The 18,116-nt window shown below is 35.8% G+C and overlaps 1 protein-coding gene across 3 annotated transcripts in view; it reads left to right on the top strand.

Moving 5' to 3' along the window:
* Positions 1 to 18,116, top strand: part of LOC106867662 (uncharacterized) — a 91,940-nt gene that overhangs the window by 10,352 nt on the left and 63,472 nt on the right. The gene's annotated exons all lie outside the window — the stretch shown is intronic.

The following is an 18,116-nucleotide window of genomic DNA, read 5'->3' as shown; positions in this document are numbered from 1 at the left end:
TTGCCCTCCAGTCACATGGACTATCACAGGTTTCAAAATAATTAATTTCTGGAATAGTGGATCTTGAAGTACACATAAAGCTATAAATGATTGAATATCATTTGAAAAACCATTTTGGATAGAAAAAGTGTCCAATGAGTAACCTTTGATTTTTACTGTCCAACAGAGTTTTCCACTTCCATATTTACATGCTATCATTTATAGTTCTATGTGTGCTTCAAGATCCGCCATTTCAGAAAAGAATTATCCCACATACTCTTGAAAGTTTATAAAAATTTTTATGATGTCAAAAACTTTCAAAATATCTATTTGTTAGTTTCCCAAACTTTGGTTATGTTATTTTCACTTTAGAGTACACATACAACGTAGGAGGCGCAATGGCCCAGTGGTTAGGGCAGCGGACTCGCGGTCATAGGATCGCGGTTTAGATTCCCAGACCAGGCGTTTTGAGGGTTTATTGAGCGAAAACACCTAAAAGCACCACGAGGCTCTGGCAGGGGATAGTGGTGAACCCTACTGTACTCTCTCACCACAACTTTCTCTCACTCTTACTTCCTGTTTCTGTTGTGCCTGTAATTCAAAGGGTCAGCCTTATCACACTGTGTCATGCTGAATATCCCCGAGAACTACGTTAAGGGTACATGTGTCTGTGGAGTGCTCAGCCACTTGCACGTTAATTTCATGAGCAGGCTGTTCCATTGATCGGATCAACTGGAACCCTCGACATCGTAACCGATGGAGTGCCAACAACAACAATGTACTTGTTTATCTTTTATTGTTCATTAGATGTTGGCTGGGAGATACTATAATATAAGGCTTCAACATAGATCCTGTCTGTGTCCCTATTGCCATAAAAGTTACAAGTGGTGATTAATAGTTTTATTGCCTTGATGTCTTGGTTACAGATATTTTCAAGTGTCTTGTTCAGAATCCCAAATACTAATACTGACATATGATTTCATTATATTCTATAATGAAATCATTATAGAATATAGTTTTATTGAAGGAGAACAACTTTTATCTTCCAAAGGTCACAGACATAATATTTTGTTACTTTAATTTTATTTAAACCATCAACATATGTAACTCTTTCATTAGGTTGAAAAGTTACAAGACAGTCACTCTACCTGCTGGAAATAGTAACCAAATCTTCCTAAAATCATACACACCTTCTTAAAAAGCCCATACTGTACCAATTTATAGTATATATGTATGTATGTATGTTTAGAGAATGTTAGTTATGGCCATTTCATAGCTTTACCCAGGGTTTCATGTTCATAAAGTGGTTAGCTTTACACACATCTCATCAGACCCTAATTAAGGCCATTAACTAACATTCTCTAAATACTCTACTGCTCTATAACTTTGAGCGTACTTCTCTTTCGGCAGATACTGGTGTCACACAAATTGGCACTCGTGCCAGTGGCACATAAGAGCACACCAGTGTCATGCAAATGGCACCGGTGGTGGTGTAGTCCCATCCACCCCCACCGTCGCTTGATAACTGACATCAGTGTGTTTATGTCCCCATGACTTAGCAGTTCAGCAAAAGAGACCGATAGAACAAGTACTAGGCTTACAAAGAATAAGTTCTGAAGTTGATTGCTTCAATTAGAAACCCTTTAAGGTGGTACTCCAGCATGGCCACAGTCAAAATGACTGAAACAAGTACAAGAAAAATGTAAAAGAATATATATACATATATATATAGATAGATAGATATAATATAGTTAGATACTGTGCACACACACACACACACACACACACTCAAATACACACACACATGCACACATTGTCCTGTGTTTTGTTTGTCTCAGTCAGAATGCCTAGAATCTATTCTCTCTGTTCTTTGCTTTTGGCTCCACTTTACTGCATTATTCTCTGGTAGCATTTCTCTTGTAGCTGTTGGCACCATTGGATGGCAACAGTCCTGCTATTAGATGCAAAATTACCATTACCTTCAGATAATAGCAGATGAAGGAAGCCTTTTTATTCATTTTATTTTGGTTTTGTTTCCTGTGCTTTATATGTTTTTTTTTTGTCATGTGTGCTTATTTCCCTTCATTTTGGTCACTAATGCACACAACGTTTTGTCATATATATGTGTGTGTGTGTGTGTGTGTGTGTGTGTATGTGTGTGTGTGTGTGTGTGTGTGTGTGTGTGTGTGTATGTGTGTAAGATAGTATGTCTGTATGTATAAAATATTTATGTGAGACTTAGCATAATATAATGAGTGAATAAAAACTATTGGTTCTTACCTGACCTAAGAATGATTTAGAATATATAAGGTTTTGGTAAAATAAATTATATAAAATAAAATAAAATTTAAAAAATAACAACATTGAGATTATAACAGGAAAATTTTGCAGCCATCTTCTATGTAAAGAACACATACTTAAATGGAAACTAGCATACAGGGTGCAATGGGTAAATTTTCGCCATTTGTATTTTTAATTTCGTGCATGCGCATTGTTTGTTTTTGATTTTGTCGACTACACAGTATAGTAGGGTCTTTTGGGCACCATCTGTGAGAAAAACAGCAACATGACGAAATTCCCTTTGCCAGAAATTTGGAAACGATATGCTGTACTGCTTGGCATTCATGCCAGAAACTCCAATTCAAACATTTCAGAGTGTTTGGGTGTCAATCTGAAGACAGTACAGTCTGAGGACATGTACCGAGAGTGATAAAAATCAAACATCCAGTCAACATCAAGGTGTTTAAAGTGATCGCTAATGATGGCAACGTTATGCCTCCATTCATCTTCCCACATGGCCTCAGACACAACACAGAGGCCTACATCAAGGGCCTGGAGGAGGTAGTACTGCCCTGGGTCAAGAGGGTGGCTGCTGGAATATCCTGTGTCTGGCAATAGGACTCTGCACCATGCCAGGAGAACACAGGCATGGCTGTCAAACAATTTCTGCAACCACATCACCCCTAACATTTAGCCACCTAACTCCCAAGATTATTATGTGTGGGGTGCAGTTGAGTGAGAGACCAACAAAACTCCTTGTAACACCGAAGATGAACTGAAGGCAAAGATTATGGCAGCATTCACCAACTTAAACAAGGAGATCATCCAGAAGAGTTGCAAGAGATTCCAAAGTTGTCTGGAGGTTGTGGTTGAAGCCAATGGCAATTTTATTGAATAAATTTACTCTTTAGTATTTCAAGATATTTTTATGTAATTTTGGTAAATATATCTGTTAGAATGAGATGTCAGTGTTATTTTCATTTTTGTGTAATTTAGACGAGTTTATTCACTGCACCCTGTATGTAGTGGTCATATTTTTCATTTACAATTATACTCATAATTTTTCTTCTTTTTTTTTCAAATTTTAGCACAAGGATAGTAATTTTAGTGGGATGGGGTTATCTGATTACATGAACTCCCCCCCCCCCCTCCAGTGTTCAACCCTTTAACCCTTTAGCATTCAGATTACTCTGTCTAATGTTATACTTATTTATTCACGTTTTATAAAATTAATCCTGTACTATCTTGTAGCTTTGATATTTCAAAGATATGGTTGTTTATTTTTAGAACAACATTGCAGGGTAGGTGTGAGAGGCCTGATCTGGTCAGTTTTAGCATAAAATAGGCAGAATATTTTTATCGGATATGACCAGGGTTAAACAACCTGAAAGGATGAAAGGCAAAGTTGACTTCAACAAGAAATGCTGTGAAGCATTTGTTCAACAAGTTAACATTTCTGCCAGCACAACCATAGTGGGCAACAAAACATAAGCATTAATGATAAAATTCTTTTTAAAGTCAAGGGAGACAACTTCAAGATTCAAATTGGTTGAAAGCTGAATGAGGGATAGTGAGTTTGATCTTCAGTAAATATGATGACAATTCAGAACATGTTTTGTCTTATTTGCTCTGTTCAATAAAACATTGTCTTACTCTTACAAGACCTTAAAATAACTGAGGATTTAGAGGATTGTAGTGAAAAAACCTTCAATCATTTGGCATTTTAAAATAATGACATGAGAAAAGTTCCCTTCTGATGTCTTCTGGATGAAGGACATATAAGTTAAGTAGGGGCTAACACACATAAGGTAGTGAGTCAAACTATTTTAAAGTTTGTTACATATTTTCATGTTGATTTATGACATACACACAAACCCACACATTTTTAGGGAAGAGTATAGTTGATTTCATTAACCCTATTGACTTCCCAAGGATGAAAAGGCAAAGTTAACTCTAGCAGGATTTGAACTCAGAACATAAAGCAAGGCAACTAAAACATTTTGTCTGTCACTCTAAGAAGTCTGGTAATCCACTGCTCAGAATCTCAGTGTGTGTGTGTATGAAAAATAGAAAGTTATTTGATACAATTAAAGATCTAAATGTGGTGTATATTAGATCAGACAGTAATTTATTCTTTAAATTAGCTGTTATATTGTTTGTTTTACTTGATCAGAAAAAAACTGATAACACTACATAATGTTAAAAAGAAAATCATTACATAATAACAAGTATTATATTAATAACTACAAAAACTTACAAGCTAATAAAAAAAATTGTGTATACAAAAGCATTTAATTTGGATATGAACTAGCAGCTAAAGTAAGGGTCAGAAAGACCTTATCCATTAGGTCACTGCCAAAAAGTAATTTAGATCATCTAATTTTTAATTTAATAAACAAGTAAAAAAGAATATAATGTAATTAATATTTCAGTTGTTTTTGTTGTTGAATTGTAATATAATTAATATTTCATTGGTGGGGGGGACTCTGAGAGTAGGGTGTTATATGTAGCACAACAATACTCTGTACTTACATTTGTAAAGCACTCTGTAATGTTTATATAATTCAAAGACTCATGATTTATTTCTTAAAATGTCTCTATAATGAGTAAACATATCTTGTGTTACTTGAGATGTAAATCCTTGTTAATGGTTATAGGGAACAAAGCATAAGGTGATATTTGCACAATATTCTGCAATGGCATTCAAAATGGCTTTCTCTCTCTCTCTATTTCTCTTTCCTTCTGTCTCTCTCCTTCTAGCTATCTATCTCTTTATGATACTGTTTGATCTCTTTGTGTGAAGAAGTGATTTTCTCCTTATCTGTCAAACAGCTTTTCTGTTTTAAAATAAATCAAGCACAGATGTTTGTTTACTTGGTAGAAAATTATACTCAGTTCCTGATGATAATAATGGAACTATTTAATGGTGACTCTCTTACGAATATCTTCCTTTAAAAAAAAATATGCTTGACCTAGAGGAAGAAACAGTGACTATGGCCTTTCCTGGCCCTCTGGGACATTAAGACCAACGTAGTTGATATTTTTGAACAAAATCATGTTGACAATTTCAGGGAAAACCTAGGCAAGAGAAATTATGTTCAGAGGAGAAAGAATTGGGATAAGGGTTACTTTTAGGCCAAGAGTGATAAGTTTAGCACAGTATGGGTAATGGCAGGAGGTGAGATGAGTGATTCAGTTGATCCTTGAAGAAGGTAACATAAAGTCAGTCATGTCTACAGAGCAGAAGCTTCTGAAGTAGCAGTGGAAAGGATAGAATAAGGTGACAGCGTATCTGTGAGAATCCAGGCTTTTGGTTGGGAGTTATGGTCGAAAGTGTTTGTATGTGATCAATTGAGTCGGTTTCTTTTTCCTTATAATACATCTATGTCAAACAAGAAGAAAGCTAATGGTGAACAGTTACCTGACCTAGTTTCAGCTCCTAGTTATAGTCATTTCACGTCACTTTTATTTCCTAAGTCTTTGACAAAAGCCTGTACATTACATAATTACATTTCTCTCTGCTCTATATAAGTCGGTGACCTTGTACAAAAGTCAGAAACCAGTTTTAGCTTTATACATCAGAAGAGGTTGTTTTTTTTTTTTTTTTTTTTTGTCGTATAAATTACCTCGGCATATACCATGTATTTGTTGTATAAGTTAGACATTATATTTTGTGATATCTGATTTGCCTTTTCCACAGCTGTTACTGAAGGAAGTGTTTGTTAAAACATTAAAATTTCAGTACTGATTTTCAATATGGATTTGTGTTTCATAGTATGTGTTTATCCTTTATGACTAGCAGATGTTCTCTAACTGCACATGACTGATGATCATTCAAGCTCACTATTTCGAATATGATGGAAAAATAACTATTTATCAAATAATTTATCTTCATTATTTTTTACTTAGATTTTGCTAGGTTCACTTTCCAACAGGGAGATAATCTGAAAAATTGTCTTATAGTCATCATTGTCTTTTAGCAAGAAAGAATACAAATATTATGTTCCTCATTAATTTGATGAAGGAATAACAAAAACAACAACAAACATAATCACTGATTTAAAATAGCATCAGGCTGTAGGCTGGTGAGTCATATGATAATATCTCCATTTCACTTCACTGTGTCGGTAATGTGAATTATCAATTTTCTCTCTCTCCATAAAAGAAGACCTGATAGCTTGTAACTGGATGAAAAGAAAAACATTATTGACTTGGTGAGCAAATGACATAACTCAAATGGCTTTAACCTGGAGGTAAAACAAGAAGCAAAATGTGCAATAAGCTTAGAAATAAATTAATAGAGAGAACATGCAATAACCTGAAATATCTGTGATGAAAAGGTCAAGTCATTAACACCCCTCCACCCACACGTGCACACGCTCATACACACACACGCACATATACATGCACACACACAAGCAAACACACACACAAATATGGATGCAAGCATACCTGAGTGGTTAAGTTCATTTCACATACAGGAAATCCAAAGTCATATTCCACTGTGAGGTATCTTTTAGGTAAATGCCTTTACTATGGCCTTAGGTTGCCCCAAGCCTTGTGAGTAAATTTAGGTAGGTGGAAACTGTGAAGAAACTTGTCTTATGAACTGTACCTGTAATTCAAAAGTCCAGCCTTGTCACAGGCTGTGTTGCACTAATTCTGCTGCTTAATAAATATGTTAAAAGAATGCTGATGTCTGTGGAATATCCAGACACTTTGCATGCTGATTCAATGAATAATTAGGATGTCCAGTTGATCAAAGAGCTTGATGCTCATTGGTCAAAATCATTAGAAAAATCCATTGTGTGTGTCTTTTAGTGCAGACATGTTACCTTAAAGATAGTATATTTGGCATTGAACCTTGTATATGGTGGTTAATTAGTGCATGTTCCTGTGTATACAGCAATACATTGGTTAACTTTTTTGATGTGTTCCTAAAACTGTAGTACTAAATGAAACAATGCTATTTTGGGTCAGCATAACAACATAAATAGAGATACAAGTTTGATAGGTTGGTTTTTTGACTATGATGTAAACATGAATGAAAAATCATCCAGACACACTGTTGCACTTTTCAAACACTTTAGATAACTTCACACGTGTGTGTGTGTGTGTGTGTGTGTGTGTGTGTGTGTGTGTTTATATATATATATATATATATATATATATATATAGAATTTATGGTAGTTTTGATTTTAAGAGTTCCTCGTAGCATGAGGCATTTATGTATAGTAATGCCCTTAATATAAATGTATATATATATATATATATATATATATATATATATATATATATATATATTAATTATTAATAACAGAAGCAGTATTGATCCCAAAATATAATCTTTGTATCCAAATTAACATGAATATCTTGTTAGATCACCGAATACTGTGTTATTAGTCTTGAGAAACCCTCTCATATAGACACTTGGTGCATAAAAGCACAGACATAGATCTTAGCAGATGTGAATCATCTGTCATGGGTGCCGGAACTTCCATATCATGTGATTTCATTCTACTGGAAATCATCAGTGGGGGGCATCAAGTCACTGAATGCAAATCAGGTCTTGCTGCTATGATATATAGAATATCAGCATCTTTTCAGGAACTGATGTCACAAATAGCCAGCAGGCTTATCAGAAATTAATTATTAACAATGGAATCAGTATTAATACCATAATATAATCTTTATACTTAACTTAACATAGATCTTTTGTTAGAACACACATGCATGTATGCACATACACACACATGTATATACACGTACATGCAAGCACATAGGTACAAAACAAGGTAGAGAAAATAGCACTCAAATACCAAAAGTAGAGTAAAATTAAATGCATAAATACACAGGATATTCTGATTAAATTTGATAATTTACATAAAAGGAAAAGAAAACACAATATCCATTTTTTTAAAATAGAGTATTTTAAAAAATAAAAAATATCAAGTAGATTATGGCTGGAAAATAACACCTTACTCTAAGTAGCTGTCCTCAGCTTCCACCACAGCCTCAAGACAGCTCCATAAGCTGGTGCATGCATTCACAGTGTCCCTAGGAAGAAGTTCGAACACCTCTTTGCTCTTGGTCACCAGCTTGTCCTTGCTGTTACAGGCAGAGTAGTTGGTGTCTGTCTCAATCAGGTCCCATACATAGTAAACCATGAGATTGCAATCGGAAAGATTAGGAGGCCAGAAATTGGTACTGGTGAAGTCGTAGAAATTCTCTAACAACCAACCACTCATTCCTGAGGTGTGGCAAGGAGCCAAATCCTGCTGCCATAAATATGGCTTTCTAAGAGCAACTCTCTCCAGCCAAAGATTGACCACAGTCATTAGCAGCTTCACAAAACCCTATGAATTAAACCGAAGGCCCTATTCAAAGATATGGGGAGGGGATGAATTCTGTCATGCAGATGGAGTCAGAATGCCTGCTGTGTCCCTTCCTGTTGACCACAACATTGTAGTCTCTGTTGCACATGAACACACATAAAAAAATTGTCATATTTAACCTGAATACCTTGTATGCTTGTGTGTATGTCTATGTGTATATATGTACATATATATTGTGTTGGTGGGGTGAAGGCATGTGGCTTAGTGGTTAGTGTATTCAGTTTATGATCATAGGGTCATGAGTTGAATTCCCGGCAACACATTGTGTCACACTGAATCTCCTGAGAACTACATTAAAGATACATGTGTTTGTGGAGTGCTCATCCACTTGCATGTTAATTTCACAAGGAGGCTGTTCCGTCGATCAGATCAACTGGAACCCTCGTCATCATAACCGACAAGATATATATATATATATATCTATATATATATATATATATATATATATATATGTACGACTGGCACCCATGCCAACCACTCCTTCATTGGACACTAAACTCCGCTTGCGAAGACCTGTTGGGGGCAAGTGAAATCGTAATTGAACCATACTCGATGACTGGCACCTGCGCCAGTGGAGCACTAATAGCACTGTCCAAGTGTGTTCATTGCCAGAGCAGCAGTCTGGCTTCTGTGCTAGTGGCCCGTAAGTAGCACCATTTGAGCATAATCATTACCAGTGTTGCCTTCTAGCACTTGTGCTGGTGGCATGTTAAGAAGGGTATCCAGCTGTAGAAACTCTGCCAGATCAGATTGGAACCTGGTGCAGCCTTCTGGCTTGCTAGTCCTCAGTCAAATCGTCCAACCTATGCTAGCATGGAAAGCGGACGTTAAACGATGATGATAATGATATATATGTACATATATTGCATAAATGTGGGTATCTGTGAGAGAGAGAAAGTATTCCTTGTCAATATTCTTAAAAGAAAATTATTCATGTAATACATTTTCTTCAGAAAAATATAAAAATCAAAATCTTTTCTAATATCTGACATGGGGGAATGCATTTATCTAATATTATTTGTCAAAAGAAAAGTAATATAAACTTAGTTTAATCAAAAAGTGTAAATGGAATATTATTTAGTGTTGTGGTACTAGTCTTTAACAGAACATAACCATATGTTTAGTTTTATATGCCACCATCAAAAGGTTACATTCTGTTTTATTTGAATCTATGACTTAATGCTTGAGAATATTGACTCACCTTTACAGTGTACTCAGCCATGCATAAAATATTGACCTATATTTCTGACTGGCCATGTAAGAAAACTTGATATTAAAAAAACCCCTTGATATTCATAATCTGTGTGTATTTCTACTGACTAACCATTATTGTAGATAGAATAAATTCAAACTAAAGAAACTGAATAGTCATAGAGCTCGGTTATGGGTAAAACTTTTCAAAGAATAAACATTGATATAACAAATGAATTAATTAAAAAGATTACCTAAGTAGCCTGTTTTGTGATATTTGTGATAAATCTAGTATATCTACTAACGCTTGAAAGCAAAGACAGCCTGTTTCGCTTTCAAGCTTTTGAAGAAAAAGAAATAAATGATATTCATGAGGATTTCTAAAAGTAACTCAAGGCCACAAATTTATTGTAAAGGTAGTCAAATCTACCCTGGTACATATTTTACCAAGCACAAAATGAACTCAAAGTGTAAAGAAATTGTGTGGGTGATGTATGTACATATGTAAATACCTACCTACATACATACATACATATATACATACATGATGAAATGTTCCTGGCTTTAAGTGTATCGGGAAAGGCCTGGTTAGAGGCTCGACCTTCCAAGTTCTTTTACAGGGTTTAGAAAAACTGAAGGACCGCTGCAATAAGTGTGTGAATCTGAGAGGGGGATATGTTTAATAAAATCATAATTATCTGATCCTCCTTACTCAAAGCCAGGAACTTTTCAGCACCCCCTCGTGTGTGTGTGTGTTCTAACGAACAATGTCCTAGATTTTTAGCCTAGATTTGAAACCCAGTCTAAATTTTTCTCTTGAGCCCCTTCCTATTCTTGCCTTTCACACCAAGAAATTTATGAGAGTCAACTGTCAACCTGTTACCTTTCAAGTGGAACTTAGGTCAAGGCAGGTAGGAGATGGAAAATCCTCTGTTTATGCCTGACTTAATTTAGATAGAAAAACATAACAGTGGAACCCAAATTTAGTTCTACCTCTTTCATCTGGCCCCTCTTTCATCTGGCCCCTCTTTAAAAGAGTACATCTGTCAGTTTCTCACTTCAAGTATGATTTATCTACACATGGCTACATAACTTTCACCCTCTCTACTTGTCAGCCCAGAGAAGTAAACTCTCTTACTCTTTCTCTCATTTTCCATCAGTCTTCTAGCAGTCGCTCACAGATGACGTTAACTACCTACATGTAGAATGGATAACAGAATAGCAAATAATTTGTGTACAACGACAACTCGGAAGAAGTTGTATCTTACATTGTAACAATGAAAATAAAGGGCCGTTTCAGCTAATAATATTTTCCTTCCTCTCCTTTATCAACTACATATCAATGTTGCATATATGCATCATATGCATTTGATCATCATCATCATCATTTGCTTTCCATGCTGGCATGGGTTAGACAGTTTAACTGGAATCAGCAAACCGGAGAGCTGCACCAGGTTCCAATCTGGTTTGGAATGGTTTCTACAGCTGGATGCCCTTCCTAACACCAACCACTCCAAGAGTGTAATGGTTGCTTTTAATGTACTACCAGCATGGGTGCTTTTACGTACCACCAGTACAGATGCCAGCCATGTGGCACCAGCATCAGCCATGACTACAGTTTCACTTGGCTTGATGAGTCTTATATATATATATGAATGTATGCATGTACCATCATCATCAACATTCAATGTCTGCCTTCCTTGTTAGCATAGATTAGATAGTCTAACAGGATCTAAGCAACTGGGGGGGTTACATCATAGTCCAATGCTTTCTTTAGCATGGTGTCTATGGTTGGATGCCCTTCCTAATGCCAACCACTTTACAGAGTGTAATGAGTACTGTTTTTGTGGCATCACAACTAGTGAAGTCATTATGTGACTTGCAAGACTAAGTGCACTTTTGACTACAGTATGGGACTACAGTGTAAAGTGTGGGACTATGGTAGGAAGGGAGATGGCTTTATGCTAAATTTGAAAGGTCAAAGTATGATAGAAGGGAAAGAAAAAGCTTTCCTGCTGTAGAGGAGATATGTAGCTCCTTCACATTATATAAAGTGGGTGGGAGTGAAGCTGGTAAGAGAGATGAAGATGGTAGCGACAAGGTATCAGAGCATGGCCTCAAGGTACAAGAAACTGAATAGAAGTGAGTGCAGAGACAAGAAATCCAGAAGAGTAGGTGGGCATATATATGGATCAGATAAGGCTACACTGGAGCAAAGTTTCCTACAACCAGATGTCCTTCTTTTATGTCACCTCTCATATATTTTCAAGCAAGGTAATAATCTCCAAGTCTAATGAACAACAAACAATCCAGAAGTAGTTATGTAGAGAGCTGGGAACAAATGACAGTATGTATGAGCCTTTTGTCTACAGTCAGTGAACACACTTGAAGATAAGACTAAATACAAACTCACTCACTCAAACTTGCACACACACACACACACACACACACACACACACACACTTATATGTAGATATAAACAATGGGCTTCTTTAGTTTTTGTCTATCATTTTCTCTCATAAGCTATTGGTCAGCCTACAGCTATAATAGAGGACACTGGCCAACAGCATCCACACATTGGGAACAAACATTTTACCATGTAGTATTGATGTGGACTTTATAACAAAGCCATGTTTGCAGCTATTTGTGTGTATGTGCATATTTCTGTGTGTGTGTGTGTGTGTGTGCATGTGTGTAAATATAGATATATATATACATATGTATGTATGCATGTATAAATGTATATGCTTATATATAAATATCTTTGTGTGTATATGTGTGCATGTGTATGCACACAAACATACATTCCATCATATTAATTTATTTACCAATCCCTTTCTACTTCTATTTCTCCCTTCAAATGCTTTCTGTTCTTTTTCTAATTCTGTTCTTCACTTCTTGTTTTCTTGCTCATCTTCTCCGTCTTTTCTTTCATTACCATTTGGAGAACACTGTTCCTCATACAAACAAAATATAAAATTCTCCTAACGTTTAAAAAACACCTAACATTTAAAAAAAGCAAATGCTTAACACTCAGTATTAAAAATTATATAAAAGAATCTTTCTCTTTCAGCTCTAGCTTGCAGAACATTAACAATCATATATGATTTCCATCTTAATCCCATTAGACTAGTTGATCATTCAATCAGTGAAAGCTAATATTACATGCCATCAGGTGTCCAGTAACTCTAAAGGGAAGTACGACTTCCATACTCTAAACACGTTCTTGCAATAAGCATTTTGATCCAATACAGGATACATCTAGTTGATTATAGGATTTTCGGAGTGATATCATTGAAAACCTCTTCTTTGGAAACCATATTACCAACCATATTAACAACTTGTCAAGAAATTATATTTGTTTGCTTGTATATATATGTATATATATATATATATATATATATATATATATATATATATATATATATGTATAGACACACACATATACTCACACAAACACATAAATACATAAATACATATCTATAAATGTATGTGTGTGTGTGTTAGAGTAACATGTCATGCTTGAAGGCTTGACATGTTACTAAAAAGGTTGGGTTCAGTAGGCAGTTCCATATTCCACATTCCAGTCTTATGCTTTACATAGTTTGAAAATAGCCATCATATCACTGGATAGGCTAGTTATACACGTTATACAATAATAGAAACGTAGCAAACACTATTGGTATTTTTAAGCTTTATGTCATATACACATGTTTCACAAGCCAATTAGATCAACCCCAATATGCAACTGGTACTTAATTTATCGACCCCAAAAGGATGAAAGGCAAAGTCGACCTTGGCGGAATTTGAACTCTAAATGTAAAGACAGATGAAATACCACTAAGCATTTTGCTTGGCATGCTAACGCTTCTGCCAGCTCGCTGCCTTGATTACTACTAATATTAAGGAAACAAGGTAATCGGTTTGCACAAAAGTGTCATTGGCTTTCACAAGAGTGCCAGTTAGCTACTGCAAGAGCACCAAGTGGCCTGTGAAAATATGCATGTAACAAAGTTTAAAAGCAGCAATATGTATTCATCATTCACTCATCATCGTTTAACGTCTGCTTTCCATGCTAGCATAGGTTGGACGATTTAACTGAGGACTGGTGAACCAGATGGCAACACCAGGCTCCAATCTGATTTGGCAGAGTTTCTACAGCTGGATGCCCTTCCTAACGCCAACCACTCCGAGAGTGTAGTGGGTGCTTTTACGTGCCACCGGCACGAAGGCCAGTCAGGCGGTACTGGCAATGGCCACACTCAAAATGGTTTCTTTTACGTGCCACCTGCACAGGAGCCAGTCCAGTGGCACTGGCAACGATCTCGCTCGAAAGTCCTTACACATGCTGCGGGCACAAATGCCAGGGCACAGGTGCCATCACGATTTTGCTTGCCTCAACAGGTCTTCACAAGCCGAGTTTCTGTGTCTAATGAAGGAGACGATGTATATGTATGTATAATGTAAAAAAGGGATTAAAATCCAGTCTGGGTCTTCATGAAACATGTCCGCACATTCCAGTAATCAAATGTATGTATATCAATGTTTTATTTTAAATGAAGCATAAATAGCAGGTGAAAGTTCTCATGAAGCATATTTGCAGAGTAAGTATATATCAGAACAAAGACTGAAAAGTTTGATATATTGTCAATTCCATGTCATATGTGTTCCATTGCAATATAGGAAATACATTATGAATATAGCTATTAATATTAATAATAATGATATCATAAATACAATATATTCACAATTGGTATATATAGGCATAGGAGTGGCTGTGTGGTAAGTAGCTTGCTTATGAACCACGTGGGCAAGTGTCTTCTACTATAGCCGACCAAAGCCTTGTGTGTGGATTCGGTAGACGGAAACTGAAAGAAGCCCATCGTGTATATATATCATCATCATCATCATCATCATTGTTTAACGTCCGCTTTCCATGCTAGCATGGGTTGGACGATTTGACTGAGGACTGGTGAAACCGGATGGCAACACCAGGCTCCAATCTAATTTGGCAGAGTTTCTACAGCTGGATGCCCTTCCTAACGCCAACCACTCAGAGAGTGTAGTGGGTGCTTTTACGTGTCACCCGCACGAAAACGGCCACGCTCGAAATGGTGTCTTTTATGTGCCACCCGCACAAGCCAATGTATGTATGTATGTATGTATGTATGTGTGTGTATATGTTTGTGTGTCTGTGTTTGTCCCCCCCCCCCCCAACATCGCTTGACAACCAATGCTGGTGTGTTTACGTCCCCCGTAACTTAGTGGTTCGGTAAAAGAGACCGATAGAATAAGTACTTGGGGTCGATTTGCTTGTTAGATGGTTGAGATGGTAGATAATTCTCTGAAAGACATGTATTCTTATTTTCAAATTTTCTTTTCAGAAAAAGAAGGTTGACATTCTTCTGTTTGGATAAATAGTTACTTACAGTTGCTGTATAATAACTGCTTTTCCATTATCTTGGTCTTGTGTGTATAAACATGCCTATACACACATGCACGTGCACACACACACACACACACATGCACGCACACACACACACACACACACACACACACACACACACACACACACACACACACACATGAATACATGCACATATATTTGTTCTAAGTATTCTTAATTCTCAAAAAAAATAGTTCTTTGTTCAGTACACAGAAGTAACAAAGATGTTGGCAATTCCAAGGAAACAAAGCAGAAAGCTAACCCTTTTGACAAAGAAAAACATCAATCAATCCTTTTGTATCGATCAGACATTGTTTATTTTCTTTTGTATGCTTATATTAGTTTTCCTATTTGCTTAGCAAATTATTTTATTGGAAGACGTTCTGCTGATTTTTAATTGTAGTCATCAAATCTTTTGAAGAAAATACAAAAAGTTGGATAAAAAGCTTAGGTTTCTCAGTTTGAAGCGCTAAAAGATCCTGAAAAGTAAAACTCATACAAAATTCATTGCTGAATTTGAAAAAGTTTCTTTTTGTTCCCATTTTTGTCAGATTTAAATTGTCAACTGATAGAAATATACACAAAATATAGACATACCTCAATTTATGTCCTTTTCCATGATGTCATTTTCAAATTTGCATTGTTTTATTAAAGAAATTAATGGGAAAAATAAACCTCAAGCTCTGTTGATTTTCCAACTTTATGTCACTCGCAGCAAACATATTTAATGGCATGAAAATTTTAAAACCCATTAAAACCAATACTAAAATGGAAAATCAAATAAAATACATGTGAAAATATGTACAAACAATTTATTCTTTTCTACTCTAGGCACAAGGCCTGAAATTTTGGGGGAGGGAGCCAGTCAATTAGATTGACCCCCAGTACTTAATTTATCAACCCCGAAAGGATGAACGGCAAAGTCGACCTCGGTGGAATTTGAACTCAGAACGTAAAGACAGATGAAATACCGCTAAGCATTTCGTCCAGCATGCTAACGTTTCTGCTAGCTCGCCATCTTGCACAAACAATTTATTGAAACATTTATTTTTTTTCTCTTACTTGTTTCAGTCATTTCACTGTGGTCATGCTGGAGCACTGCCGTGAAAGGTTTTAGTTGAACAAATCGACCCCAGGACTTATTTTTTTAAAGTCTACTACTTATTCTATCAGTCTCAGTCTTATCTGGCAATGTTTCTACAGCTGGATGCCCTTCCTAACGCCAAGCACTCTAAGAGTGTAGTGGGTGCTTTTTATGTGCCACCAGCGTGAGGGCCAGTCAGACGGTACTGGCATCGACCACACTATATATATATATACACACACACACATCGGCCTTCTTTCAGTTTCCATCTACTAAATCTACTCACAAGGCTTTGGTTAACCAGAGGCCATAGGAGAAGACATTTTATCAAGGATTGATAAAATTAGTACAGTGTCAGACCAAATATCTGGCAAGCTTGGGACTAGAAGTGTCCTGGATTTCTGGTTTTCTGGTTTTCTGGAGACAGCTTAAATATATACTTAGAATATAAAATAAACTATGTTAAATATAGAACTAACCTGTATTTAACAGATCTAAATTAATACACTTCTAAAGCAGAGGCAGTTTGAAATTTACTAATGCACTCAAAATTCTTAAAACATACATTACTGTACTATGTCTATCATTCAATGTTCATAGGATGAAAATTAAATGATGAAAAGTAAAGAACATGATTTTGTTTAACAAATAGAGATACAAATTAATACACTTATAAAGCAGAGTATATTTACTTCTTACCAATCCGCATAAAAAAGTGGAGAACAAGACTCATTTTAACACACCATATGCAACCAGCTTCAAAATCAGCGTCTGTTTACTCAATACAGGGTACAATATATTGCAGAATATTGCACAGTAATCCTAGATACCTGGAAGTCTGATAAGTGATCCAGACTGTACCAGTAATGTACTGGAATTTATTCCATCAATTATTCCACTCCCCAAATATGTCTTAGTGCCAATATATGAAATCGTATATGTGAAAGGAAAAGAAATTTGTATTGTTAACATCAAAGTTTCCAAGATTTAAAAGAAAAGTATCAATGTGTTCATCCCAGTTTTCTTATTTGGCTTGTATATCTGTTCAGACAGAACCACAAAGTTACATTGAATACAAAATTTCAATACTTTTACCTACTCTATCATGAACCAATAATTGAAATAGTAGTGAATTAAAGTGAGATTTAAACTTATTTTCCTTCATAGCAGACACATTGGTCTAAACTCAACACTAGATTTACTGATTGGGTTCTCAGCTGATGTTATAGATGCTGTTTTTTACAAAATATAAGTTTCACAATCTGAAATACTATATCATTTTTGTTTCACATTCAAATACTATTATTATCTTGAGAAACATCAACACTACTTGCCTCTCTGAATAGAAATTTTCTCACAGCATTGGCTACCCAAAACTGCACAATCTCCAAAGTAATTCTGGTTGATAATGAAAATGAGAAACCAGGCTTGAGAAATATGAAAAGATATTTCTTGGGAGAGATATAACAAAATTAGAAATAACTAAACATTTATCAAATGAAAATAGAGTCTATTAGTCTGCATTAAATGAAGAGTAAATACTTAGGAAAGGACCAGACTGAAAATTCATAAAATTAAATTGACTGCACATAATGGAATCAGTAATTCAGCTAGGAAGTTTTGTACTGATCTAAATACGACAATGTTCCTGGTGTAATAACTGTGTGTATTGTCAGCTAGCTCTAAGCTCAACTCCTCCTATTGAAAACTTCCTCGCTACTCTGTTCAGAAAATTGCAAGT

Source organism: Octopus bimaculoides, chromosome 1, assembly GCF_046866305.1.
Source record: "Octopus bimaculoides isolate indiv1 chromosome 1, ASM4686630v1, whole genome shotgun sequence".
Lineage (NCBI taxonomy): Eukaryota > Metazoa > Mollusca > Cephalopoda > Octopoda > Octopodidae > Octopus > Octopus bimaculoides.
This window is presented reverse-complemented; position numbering and strand designations above follow the sequence as displayed.